The sequence below is a fragment of the Lolium perenne genome, chromosome 2, assembly GCF_019359855.2.
Source record: "Lolium perenne isolate Kyuss_39 chromosome 2, Kyuss_2.0, whole genome shotgun sequence".
NCBI lineage: Eukaryota > Viridiplantae > Streptophyta > Magnoliopsida > Poales > Poaceae > Lolium > Lolium perenne.
In genome coordinates, this window is record NC_067245.2 from 19,109,467 (window position 1) to 19,122,860 (window position 13,394).

Here is a 13,394-nt window from a genome sequence, read left to right on the forward strand (position 1 = left end):
ATTTCAGAGCAACCTCCGAGCCAATCTGCCTCAAATTGATATCGAGAATCGAAACCCTAGCATCCGTGATGCGGAGAAATCCAGGTGCACGCACAATCTTCCCATCAGTAACCGAGATTATGGCAGCTTTGCGTACCTGTACCGATGGCGTGGTGAGGGGAGAGGCGGCGGCGGCGGTGGGAACGGCGGCGGCGGTGGGAATGTCGGCGGCGGAGGTGGGGTCGCCCGTGTCGCCGCTGGGAGCGCTCATGGCTCCAAACTCACTGCTGGTGGAGTTCTTGAGGTGGAGATCTAGGAGGAGGAGCCGACGGCTAGCTCAGCCTCAGCCCGTGAATGAAGGTCAGGATCCCGAATCTGGGAATAGCGCTGCTAGTGAAAACAGCGGTGATAGGCAGCAGCAGCAGCAACAAGGGCAGCATCCTGAATCTGGCAATAACATCGTCTGATCAATCATTCAGGTTTGTTACCAACAAAGTTTCAAAGGCTCACTTCGTCGCTTTTTCTCCTAGTGAGAACTTCAACTGATGTTTATTCATGTACTTACAACTGGTCTCGCTGTTGCTTTCTGCAGACCAACACGTGCGATGAGTCAATGCTGTGTGAATAGCTAGCTTTGATCTGTGCAGTAGTCGTAAGTTGTCGGACTTCAGCCCCGCGATCACGAGCCAATGGATGGTAGTTAGTCTGGCAGATTGACATCGAATTTGCGGTTTCTAAGTTGTCCTGTATAAGCTTGATAGATCCCTGAACCTACAGAATCACACCGGAAAGTGAGTGCAGCTAGCTGTTGTGATTCAACAGTCATATATACAGGCATATGCGAAAATGAAATATAGTACTGCGAGAGCTCCTTAGCTTGCTTGTGAGAAGCTTTACGAACGATTTGTTCGGAGTGAGTATTCCTCTTATAAATGGAATGAAATTTGTTCTGTTGTCTCACAACTTGTCTGAACTCGTAACCGCAGGATTGTGTGTCCATGTATTGTTTACTGTAAGATACTACTGCAGTATGTTCTCCTCTGTGTTGGGCAGTTCATCGACTCTTCTCCTCTGTATATGGGACTTGTCCTCTGTTCAGTGTTCACTCGAGCAGCTCAGTTCAGTGAACGCGTGTGTCTGTCTGCAGGTGCAGCAGCGTCCACGAACGCGCGGCGCCGGCGCTTGTGTCGCACACTCGAACGAACGGGCCTCCAGGAGAGTGAGTTGCGAGCTCCACGCAGCTGCTGGCGTCCACCACACAGACACAGCAGGACACCTAAATCCAAGGAGGACCTCCTCAAGACGTGCTGCTGCAGCCGCTCGACGGAGCAACGGCATAAAGCCGGCCGTAAGAAGGACAGCAGTGATGAGCGAGCCCGACCTAGTGTGCCGCGCGCGTGCGTGCGTTCCGGCGCCGCCCACAGTCGTCGACTCGTCGGAGCTCGTCGAGGTGAGCGTGAAAGAAGTCTACATAACCCCCTCAAGTTTGATGTTTGGGATGGAGAACCCCCTCGGTTTTAACTGGAACACATAACCCCCTCAAGTTTACATTACCGGTTAATTTACCCCCTCCAAGTGGTTTGTGATTGCATTAGCTGTTTTGGTGAGTGGTATTGCCAACGTGAACTGAGTGCGTTGGCAAAGGAGCACCTGGCCGAGCCGCGCACAAGGTCTGGTCTCTGCTTCTCTCTACCGTCTCAGCGCCGCTGCCACCGGAGCGAGACGAGCTTGGCGATAGACGCGTCGAGCACCTGCCGAGCCTGGTTCATCTTGTTGTGCTCGCCTATGTTAGGTACGTCTGGATCCTTATCCACGCGAATACGCGATGGGCGTCACATGCCGGAAGAACAGCACCTCCTCGGCGTCATCCATGGTCGCAACGAAGGGGACTAGCGGGAAGTCGGCGACGAGGCAGCTGGCTGGGGTCTTCGCGAACATCGCCGTGAAGTCAAACATGAGGCGCATGAACCTGTTATGGCCGGCGGCCTTGACGGGGCGGGCGGACTGGACGGGACCGGCATAGAGGGACACGCCGGCCAGACGCGCCCTGGTTGGGAGCGTGACATACGCCGGGAAGTCGCGGTCTAGCTTGCCACGAACACGCCAACCGCCATAGCACCGAAGGAGCACACCGCCACGGTGTCCCGGAAGTAGGGCGCGGCGCTGCGCCGAGAGACAGGGACATCACGGCCACCCCGTCGGCCACGGCGGCGTCGATGCCTACAAGGATGTCAGAGCCGAGGCACCCCCAGCTTCCTCCCGCACGAGCTCGGTGGGAAGTCTACACTAGCCTCGCACACCCCCTTCCAATGCGCGGATGGCGGTGGGAGGTCGTGTGGGCAGGCGGGTGGTGGAGAAGAGTGCGGCGGGTGCGGGAGAGCAGGCAGCGACGGCGTGGAGTTTTCTCCTTCCCCATCTCTCAACCACGTGGGCAATACCACTCACCAAAACTGCTAATGCAATCACAAACCGCCTAGAGGGGGTAAATTAACCGGTAATGTAAACCTGAGGGGGTTATGTGTTCTAGTTGAAACCTGAGGGGGTTCTCCATCCCAAACGTCAAACTTGAGCGTGAAGAGGGTGGGGGTTACGCGGACACGAGCTTCAGGCCAGGTATCCGTGCTGCAGAGCTGGCCGCGCGACATGGCGTTCGCCACCTCGAACGGGATGGTGCAGCACCACCCTGCCTGCCATCGTTCGCCGCCCTTCGCAACCTTGGTTGCATCCGGCGCCAACTTGACGCCCTCATGACCGCGCGCGCGTCGACGTCGCCTACGTACACGAGCGCACGCCCAGCGTGGGAGCCTGGGCAGAGAAGGTCCAACAGCCGCGCGGCGACGGCGAGCGAGCAGCAAAGGCTGGCCGCGCACGACGGCGAGCGATCAACAGAGGACGCTGGCGGAGGAGGGTGATCCGGTGAGGTATCATGCCGTTCGGTTCGAGGTGGCGAGCGAAATTTCTCTGTTGTCACCCCCAGAATGACCTTCATCGTCTCTCCATCATGCGCACTGATGTGTTCTTGCTCAACATAATTGACAGCTGGTCATTGTCGATGCTTTGGCTCGAGCAAACCTTACATAGATTTAGAATTATTCCGTAGATGGTGTGGACTTTTGTGTGACGCTTTTGCAAGAGTAAAAGAATCGTGTTCAAACAAATGTGATGTTAATGTTAAAAGTGCTAGATCGACTAGTGTAGATCATGGCCGTGTAGGAGAGGGGTACTGTCAGTTTACCTTCTCCATTAGAGGTGGAGCTCGCCGATCTGGACATGGTGGCAACGGCGACGGCGTGAGGTCGAGCGAGAGGTGGCGGCGGAGCTTCCCGTCGGCACTGCGCAAAACCCTAATCGGTGGGTCTGTTGGTGGGGCGAGTGGCAGCTCCAGAACACCTCGTCCTGAGTGCCACCGACCCCCACCTCTCTTTATTGCGCAGGCGACAGGGGCCCACCAACCAGATGCGGTTGGGTGCACCCGATCAGGGCGCGGTCAAGGGTTACGTCGAGTGGTTGGACTCGAATGGGTGGAGATCATCCTAACATTCTCCCCCTTGATCTCAACTTTATTTTTAACTTTATACTTTCATTTTATTCGTTTCATTTTGGATCAGTACATAGGGCATGTTTCATCGTCACAGCTCTATTGCCGATAGAATCAGACAGCCACAATGCACTTATCTGTTTTGAAACAAATTCTTTTACTTTTGGACCTCTTATGATCCAGGATAGGTAAGACTTTCCCTTAAACCCATGCCGGCTACGTCAGTGGCGCAGGACGGAAAAAAATCTAAGGTAGGGCGAAATTTGAATGATGCAAATGTCAAATAGTCCAAAAAAGTAGTAATATCTCAATACAATAAAAATAAAAAATATTTGATTATAAATATAACCTAAAAAACATACCAATAATGCTAACTCAACGGCAAAGCTTTACATCTTCTTAAAAATGTAATTCAAATAATCAAGACGTTTGATTATCCCTCGTTCAATGCGTAACTCGATTTTGATTGTTTTTGTTGCTAGAAAATTCCTTTCAATTGTTGATGTCGTCACGGATAAACCCTATGTCATCTTAATGGAGTAATAACACGGTCGGAGAAAGTATTACTTGTCTTTAAAATATCTAAAAATCTTTAACTCTACAAGTATGTATAATGAATAACTCGAGTTTATCTTGTATATACTAGGGTACGTTCAATGATAAATATCTGTAATACAAGCAATATTATTCACATTGAATCTAGAATACGAGTTTATATTTGGAGGTAAAAATAGTCTATGTTTTTTGCCTGTAATCGGTTTTGCGCAGTGTTTTTACTGAAACACGCATAACTTTCTCATACGGAGTCCGTTTTCGATGTATGACCACTCAAAATTTTCAGAAAAAACACACGCATCTAAATGTATTCATCAAAAATCAAGGTAGGGCGGCTGCCCTACCTTGCCCTACTGGGAGCTCCGCCCCTGGGCTACGTGCTCCTTGAACACGCTGGGTGGTAAGCCTTTCGTTAGCGGATCCGCAAGCATGTCTTTTGTCCTTATATGCTCGAGACTTGTTGTTTGATCCTGGACCTTGTGTTTCACAACATAATACTTAACCTCGTTCGGTTTCGTAGCTGTACTCGACTTGTTGTTGTGAGCATAAAATACTGCAGGCTCATTGTCGCAGTACATCTTTAGTGATTTGTTAATACAATCTACCACTTTCAAGTCGGGTATAAATTACTTTAACCATAATGCCTGCCCCGTGGCTTCATAACATGCTATAAATTCTGCATACATCGTGGATGATGCAACTATCGTCTGTTTGGAGCTTCTCCACGAAATAGCTCCCCCTGCGAGGGTGAATACATATCCAGATGTGGATTTTCTATCATCTTTATCCCCCGCAAAATCTGCATCTAAATACCCTCTTATTTCTAGGGAATCAGATATTCTGTATGTTAGCATGTAACTCTTTGTGCCTTTCACATAACGCAAAGCCTTCTTTACCATTTTCCAGTGTTCAAAACCTGGATTTTCTTGATATCTACCGAGTACTCCGGTGATAAATGCTAAGTCAGGGCGAGTGCACACTTGTGCATACTGTAGGCTTCCAATAGCCGAAGCATATGGAACCGCTTTCATTTGATCGAGCTCGTATTGATTTTGGGGACTTTGATGTTTCCCAAAACTGTCGCCCTTGACTATAGGGGCAGGTGTGGCACTGCACTTATGCATATTATACTTACTTAGAATCTTTTCTAAATAAGCCTTTTGCGATAGTCCTAATACTCCATTGTTCCTATCTCGGTGAATTTCTATGCCCAAAACACATGACGCTTCACCAAGATCTTTCATATCAAAATTTGAGGACAAGAACTTCTTTGTCTCTTGCAGTAGACTAACATCACTACTGGCAAGCAGAATATCATCCACATACAAGATTAGGAAAATATATTTCCCACTTTTAAACTTTGCATAAACGCAATTGTCCTCAATATTTTCTTTAAATCCAAATCTCTTAAGTGTCTCATTAAACTTTAGATACCACTGTCTGGAGGCTTGCTTTAATCCATAAATAGATTTCTTTAGGCGGCATCCCATTTCTTCCTTGCCTTCCATGATAAAACCCTTGGGTTGTTTCATGTATACATTTTCTTCTAAATCCCAGTTTAGAAATACCGTCTTTACATCCATTTGATGCAACTCTAAATCAAAATGTGCAACTAGTGCCATGATGATTCTGAAGGAATCGTTACATGAGAACGGAGAAAATGTCTCATTGTAATCTATCCCTTCTCTTTGTGTAAATCATTTTGCCTCTAGAGGTGGCTGTTGTTGGTCCCTTTCATGCTCAACAAATGGTTCATTCGACTCCTGACGGACAGGTTCCGAATTTTCACTCATCGTTGTCATGGGTGGAGTTACAACAGGCGCTTGCACCACAATCGCAGGGATCATCGGTACAGGTGCACATGGTAGCGCAAAAAATAGCTCCTGAGTCATCGGATTAGGTGCATGCACCCTCTTCTCCTCAAGATCAATTTTTCGAGCTACCATGCTCCCCCTCATCATTTCGTCCTCTAAGAAGACAACATGTCTCGTTTCCACAAACTTTGTGTATTTCTTCAAAGAGAAACGATAACCTTTTGACTTTTCAGGATAGCCAATAAAATGGCAGCTGACTGTTTTGGTATCTAACTTTGCGATATTTGGATTGAATACTTTGGCCTCAGCAGGGCTCCCCCACACTTTCAGCTGGTTTAGAGAAGGCACTCTCCATGTCCATAGCTCATACGGTGTTTTGGGCACCGATTTGCTTGGTACTCTATTTAGAATGTGAATAGCGGTTTTTAACGCCTCAATCCACAATCCCAATGGTAGGGTGGAATAGCTCATCATATTGCGCACCATATCCATAAGGGTATGGTTGCGCCTTTCAGCTACCCCATTCTGCTGAGGTTCGCCCGACATCGAGTACTGGGCGACTATTTCAGTCTCCTGTAGAAACCCTGCAAAGGGTCCAGGGACTTGGCCATATGGAGTATGTCGACCGTACTACTCCCCTCCACGATCAGACCTGACTATCTTTATTCTTTTATTATGCTGATTTTCAACTTCAGCTTTGAATATTTATCCAACGCTTCTGTTTTTTCTTTTATTTGATAAATATAACCATATCAGGAGTAATCATCCGTGCATGTTATGAACGAATCATAGCCATCCACACTTTTCACAGGAAATGGTCCACATATATCAGTGTGAATTATTTCTAGTGTTGATGTGCTTCGATTTGCACCCTTTTTAATTTGCTTTACAAATTTTCCTTTAATGCAATCGATGCACTGTTCTGTGTCCGAGAATTCTAATGGAGGACGAATATCATCTTTAACAAGTCTTTCTATTCTCCCCCTCGAAATATGGCATAAGCGACAATGCCATAATTTCGATGATTCATCAGTTCTTTTCTTTTGTTCTTTGTCCAACGCGGAAAACACTTTTCATTCACATTACACACAGACAACACCCAGATAAGCATTATTACACCATATGGCACATTTGCCATGTCCTTCCTGTCCATGTGTACTTTTCTGTCACTAGTTGCTATAGCAGCTGGGTCGCACATATCTTTGAAGAACCAGTGAACTGGCTCTTTATTCTTTCAAGATACTCCCATACGGAAGCACACTTTGCAATTGAGCCCACAATAGCGTTCTCAATTGTATTCTTTATAAATGGCACTTAGCCACTATTATTCTGCCACGCAGAATCATCTTTCTTGTCATTTCTGACTGGATCTTTTGGTCTGATCGGCTGTGGGGAACCCGGTCCACCTCAGCACAAATCGACCTTCTTTCTTCATTCAGTGTAGTTGTCACCTCTGAGGGTTGGAACATCCTTGATGCAACTTATCAAGTAGTACCCTTCTTTAAAACTACAATGAAATGAGATCATAACAACAATTGCATGCAATAATCCAACGTTGGTCAAAATTAGAACATACAACTGTTTGTGCTATTAAATCTATATCACCGTTGGGCAGAAAATAGAGATAAATGCACACCTTATTGCAACAAATCATGATCATGTCATTAATAACGTTGGTTAAAAAATAACAGAACCATAATTGTCACAATAATCACTTTGATTATCACTTTTGCACATGTTATTACTACAAAACATGATCATGCCATTAATAACGTTGGTCATAAAATGACATGATCATAATTGTTTCAATAATCACTTTAATCAACCCTTTAAATTTTAATCATCACTTTTGCATTTTTCAAATTGAAAATGCATCTTAACTATTTGCAGCGAAAACTTTGAAGTCAAACTTTAAACTTTAAACTTTTCAGAAGCATCTCTGATACTTTTTATTTTCTAAAACAAATATCTCGTTGGTTCAATTTGCTCAGAAAAAATCTTGACAAAATGCTTCTTTTACTATTGCAGTGGATACTTTGACTTTAAACTTTTAACTTTTGAACTTTTCAGAGGCATATCTTTCACTTTTCAATTCCTGAACAAATATTTCGTTGGTCCTATTTGTTCAGAAAAAATCTAGACAAAATTAGGCCTAAAACTGCCCAAAACTGCTAAAAATGCCTCTGGAAATGATTAACAGAAAACAGAAAAAATACTGTACAGGGCCCAAAAACGCTCCCGCGGCCCACAGCCCACGTGAGCGACTTTGCTCTTACGCGCCGCTCGGCGCGTTACTTTGCGGCCTGCTGGCGCGGCCCGTAACACCGCCCGCGGCCTGCCTTGCCCGAGGCAGCTCTGCGCCGACGTGCGGCCTCGAACGGCCCACCGCGGCCTGCCTCCTGGCCCACGGCCTGTTGGCCCGATCGCCCATGGCCGTCGGATTTCATCCGACGGTGGTGCACTGTTTTCGGCTGGTATAAGATCACGGCCGAACCGCTGCCCCCGCAGTAACCCTAAACCTAGCCGCATAAGCCCCCGACCCCCTCTCTGTGTCTATGTTGCGACGGCGCCGCCCGATTGCTGCTCGCGCTCGCGCGGCCAAGATCGCCGGCGACGAGCGGAGAGCTGGGCGCTGCCACTCTCTGTCCCCTTTATTTTCTCTTTGGCTATCTGGCGGCGGCGCGGAGGCTGCTCCTCCCGCCCGCGCGCGTGGCCCAGCGGCTCGCCAGTGATGGCGTGCCAGCCCTTTCTTTCTCGCAGCGAGGTGATACATCTCCAACGTATCTATAATTTCTGATGTTCCATGCTTGTTTTATGACAATACCGACATGTTTTGTTCACACTTTATATCGTTTTTATGCGTTTTCCGGAACTAACCTATTGACGAGATGCCGAAAGGCCAGTTGCTGTTTTCTGCTGTTTTTGGTTTCAGAAATCCTAGTAAGGAAATATTTTCGGAATCGGACGAAATCAACACCGAAAGTCTTAGAAATACGCGAAGCTTCCAGAGCACCGGAGAAAGGCCAGAGGGGTGCCAGGGGGGCCCCACACCACAGGGCGGCGCGGCCCAAGGGGGGCGCGCCCCCTATCATCTGGGCACCCTATGGCCCCTCCGACTCCGACTCTCCACCTATATAATCGTCCTTGACCTAAAAACATCGACCAGTTCGACGAAAACAGAGAAAACCATCCAGAGCCGCCGCCATCACGAAAGTCCAATTCGGGGGACAGAACTCTCTGCTCCGGCACCCTGCCGGGACGGGGAATTGCCCCCGGAGCCATCTCCACCGCTGTCTCCACCGCCATCTTCACCGCCATCGCTGCCTCCATGATGAGGAGGGAGTAATTCACCCCCGGGGCTGAGGGCTCCGCTGTAGTTATGTGGTTCATCTCTCTCTTTGTGATCAAGTTGAATGTTATCTATGTGCTACTCTAGTGATGTTATTAAAGTAGTCCATTCCTCCTCCACGGTGTAATGGTGACGGTGTGTGCACCGCGTAGTACTTGGTTTATGCTATGATTGTGATCTCTTGTAGATTATGAAGTTAACTATTACTATGATGGTATTGATGTGATCTATTCCTCCTTTCATAGTGTGATGGTAGTAGTGTGCATGCTATGTTAGTACTTGGTTTAGTCGTGTTGATCTATCTTGCACTCTAAGGTTATTTAAATATGAACATTGCATATTGTGGAGCTTGTTAACTCCGGCATTGAGGGTTCGTGTAATCCTACACAATGGTGTTCATCATCCAACAAGAGGGTGTAGAGTAGTCCTATTATGTGATCATTGTTGAGAGTGTCCACTAGTGAAAGCAGGATCCCTAGGCCTTGCTTCCAAGCATCGAATCTCTGTTTGTTTACTGTTTTGTTGAATATTTACTCGCTGCCATATTTTACTCAGATTGTTATTATCACTCATACTCATCCATATTACTTGTATCTCACTATCTCTTCGCCGAACTAGTGCACCTATTGTATTAGGTGTGTTGGGGACACAAGAGACTTCTTGCTTTGTGGTTGCAGGGTTGTTTGAGAGGGATATCTTTGACCTCTTCCTCCCTGAGATCGATAAACCTTGGGTGATCCACTTAAGGGAAACTTGCTGCTGTTCTACAAACCTCTGCTCTTGGAGGCCCAACACTGTCTACAAGAATAAAGGCTCCCGTAGACATCACGAGGCAGCCGCTCGCTCGACCGCGCGCAGCAGGTTGCCAGGGACGAGCCCCTTCCATTTCTTTTCTTTTTCGTTCTCTGTCTCCCGAACCACCAAAAGCACGACGGCCATGGCAGAAACAACAAAAATATGAGAGATCTTTATGAACTTTATCTTGAATTAGGACATGATGTGTTTGAAGAGAGAATTAAAAAACCCATGAAACTTTATATGCATGCTAATGGGAATGTTATTAATATGAATGCTTTGAACACCATTGTTGCTAATGCTATGGAAAAGTCTAAGCTTGGGGAAGCTAGTTTTTGTGATCTTTTTAGCTTCCCATCTTTAGGGGAGAAAATTTGTTCTGACAATGCTTTATTTCCCATATGCGATAACTCTAATGATGCTTGTGATATTTTAAATCCACCAACTGCAAGTACTGCTTTCAAGATACCCATGAAAATTATTGAACGTGTTATTGATAACCGCTATAAAGGGGATGGAACTGTCCATCCTGGAGATCATTTACTGTTTTTGCATGAATTATGCGGGTTATTCAAGTGTGCAGGTATCTCTATGGATGAAGTAAGGAAGAAGCTATTCTCTGTTTCGCTGTCCGGTAAAGCGGCGCATTGGTATAAATTGTTGAAGAATAGTCATTCTCTTGGTTGGGAGGAAATTGCATCTCTCTTTTATTCTAAATTTTATCCTCCTCATGAAGTGCATATTGATAGGAATTACATTTATAATTTTTATCCTCGTGATGGAGAGAGTATTTCTCAAGCGTGGGGGAGATTGAAGTCACTAATGCTCAAATGTCCCATTCATGAGCTCCCCCGTAATATTATTGTTAACAATTTTTATGCGAGACTTTCAGGACAACACAAGGACTATCTGGATGCCTGTTCGGAAGGATCTTTCACAAGCAAGGAGGTTGAAGCTAGGTGGGATCTTCTTGATCGGATTGAGGACAACGCTGAAGGATGGGAGAACAATGAAGGTAAAGAGTCAGGTATAAATTATGATTATGAATGCATTAAAGCTTTTATGGATACCGATAAATTTCGAAATATGAGTGCTACTTATGGTCTTGACTCTCAAGTTGCTGCAAATCTTTATAAAGCCTTTGCTTCTCATTTTGAATTGCCTAAAAAGAATTTTGATAAGTATCATGAACCTTTTAAAGAGACTTGCATGAAGAATGAAATTGTTGTTAATTATTGCAATAAGCATGCTCAAACTCCTAAGAATGCTATTTCCTATAAGCATGTTAATTTTTGTGGAATACATAGACCTTGTGGAATTAATCAAATCAAAGATGAATATTGTATCCATCATGCTAATGAAAAAACTAGAAAGTGGCTTAGGGCTCTAGATGATCTTGGTAAAAAAGTTTGTGCCCTCTATCCTTTTATTTGTGAAGTTTGCCATGAAGTGGGTCATTTTAATTTTCAATGCTCCTCCAATGATAATTTGAACCCAATGAGTGCTGCAAATTTGTATTGTGATGATGAAATTACTCCTAATCAGCATGATGAACTTACTTTATTTTTGGGGTGTGAAGAATTGTCGAGAAAAATCTCTTTGTTACATATGAGTGATCTTGATATTGATGATGTCCTGCATGGGTGTTTTTCTTATTGCGTTGATAATAGCCATACAAATACTTACATACAAAATATTTTAAAAGATGACACCTTGCCAAAATATGATAGGACCGCTGTGTGTTTTCAACTAATTAATGAAAAGGAGGGATCCTCCCAAGTTTCTTCTATTATTTCTGAAAGTAAATCAGGTTATGCGGACAAGCCAACCTTCAAGCCTCTTCCTCCTAAAGAAGGGAACGAGGAGAAGAAAGAGAAGAAAAAGAAGGGAACGAAGAAGAAGAAGAAGGAGAATAAAAAGAAAGAGGTAACGGCGTATCCCCGCGTGAATGAGATAACGCTAGGTAACCGTAAGTATGTTGCTACTAATGATTATTGTGATAATGAATCTGAATACGATGATCTTCCTATGCCCTTTACATACAATAGCGATCATGATTTGAATGAGCACACTACTTTTGATATTACAAATCTCTGGGAAACTAATTCTGAAAATGATGATGATAATAATTGCCATAGTGTCAGTGCTATCCATGCTTCCTCCCATAATGATATAGAAAGCTCTAAGCTTAAAATCCTTTTGCTACTGATCATTATGTGTTTGATACATCTCCTTCTAATAACAATGATGGTATGGACACAGACAAACCAACTGTGAAAGATAACTATTCTATTTCTTATGATGACACTGTGCCTCCGATCTTTGATGATTATTATAAAGAATGCTATGATATAGGTTATAACTATCCTTATGAAACTTGCCATAGTCATGATTGGATTACCAAAAACAATTCTTTTAATATGCAACTTGTTTACCATGTTTAAATTCTTGATAATAATCTTGCTCCAATTACTATTAATGAGAATAACTCTTCTTATGCCAAAATTAATGATACTTCTATGCATATGAACCATGATAAGAATGTTTTAAGTGATGGGTATATTGTGGATTTCATCAATGATGCTACTGAAAGTTATTTTGAGAGAGGGAAATATGGTTATATGCATCTTAATAATATTAAGTTTCCCCTCTTTATGTTGAGAATCTTGAAGTTACTCGTGTTTTATCCTCTTATGCTTGTCACTTTGTTCTTCATGAATTCATTTGTGTACAAGATTCCTCTGCATAGGAAGCATGTTAGACTTAAATGTGTTTTGCATTTGCCTCTTGAAGCTCTCTTTTGCTTCAAATACCATTTCTTGCGAGTGCATCATCAAAACTGCTCAGCCCATCTTAATGGCTATAAAGAAAGAACTTCTTGGGAGATAACCCATGTGCTATTTTGCTACAGTACTTTGTTTTATTTTTGTGTCTTGGAAGTTGTTTACTACTGTAGCAACCTCTCCATATCTTAGTTTTGTTTTTTGTTGTGCCAAGTAAAGTCGTTGATAGTAAGGTTCATACTAGATTTGGATTACTGCGCAGAAATAGATTTCTTTGCTGTCACGAATCTGGGCAAAATTCTCTGTAGGTAACTCAGAAAATTATGCCAATTTACATGAGTGATACTCAGATATGTACGCAACTTTCATTCAATTTGAGCATTTTCATTTGAGCAAGTCTGGTGCCTCAATAAAATTCGTCAATACGAACTGTTCTGTTTTGACAGATTCTGCCTTTTATTTCGCATTGCTTCTTTTGCTATGTGGGATGGATTTCTTTGTTCCATTAACTTCCAGTAGCTTTGGGCAATGTCCAGAAGTGTTAAGAATGATTGTGTCACCTCTGAACATGTGAGTTTTTA

General features: G+C 44.5%; 1 long non-coding RNA gene across 1 annotated transcript; it reads left to right on the plus strand.

Moving 5' to 3' along the window:
- The first annotated feature begins 256 nt into the window (after positions 1-256).
- On the plus strand, positions 257-1,036 carry LOC127331379 (uncharacterized). Its single transcript, XR_007869716.2, has 2 exons — positions 257-458; positions 572-1,036. It is a non-coding gene; the product is annotated as an uncharacterized lncRNA (long non-coding RNA).
- The last annotated feature ends 12,358 nt before the right edge of the window (positions 1,037-13,394 follow it).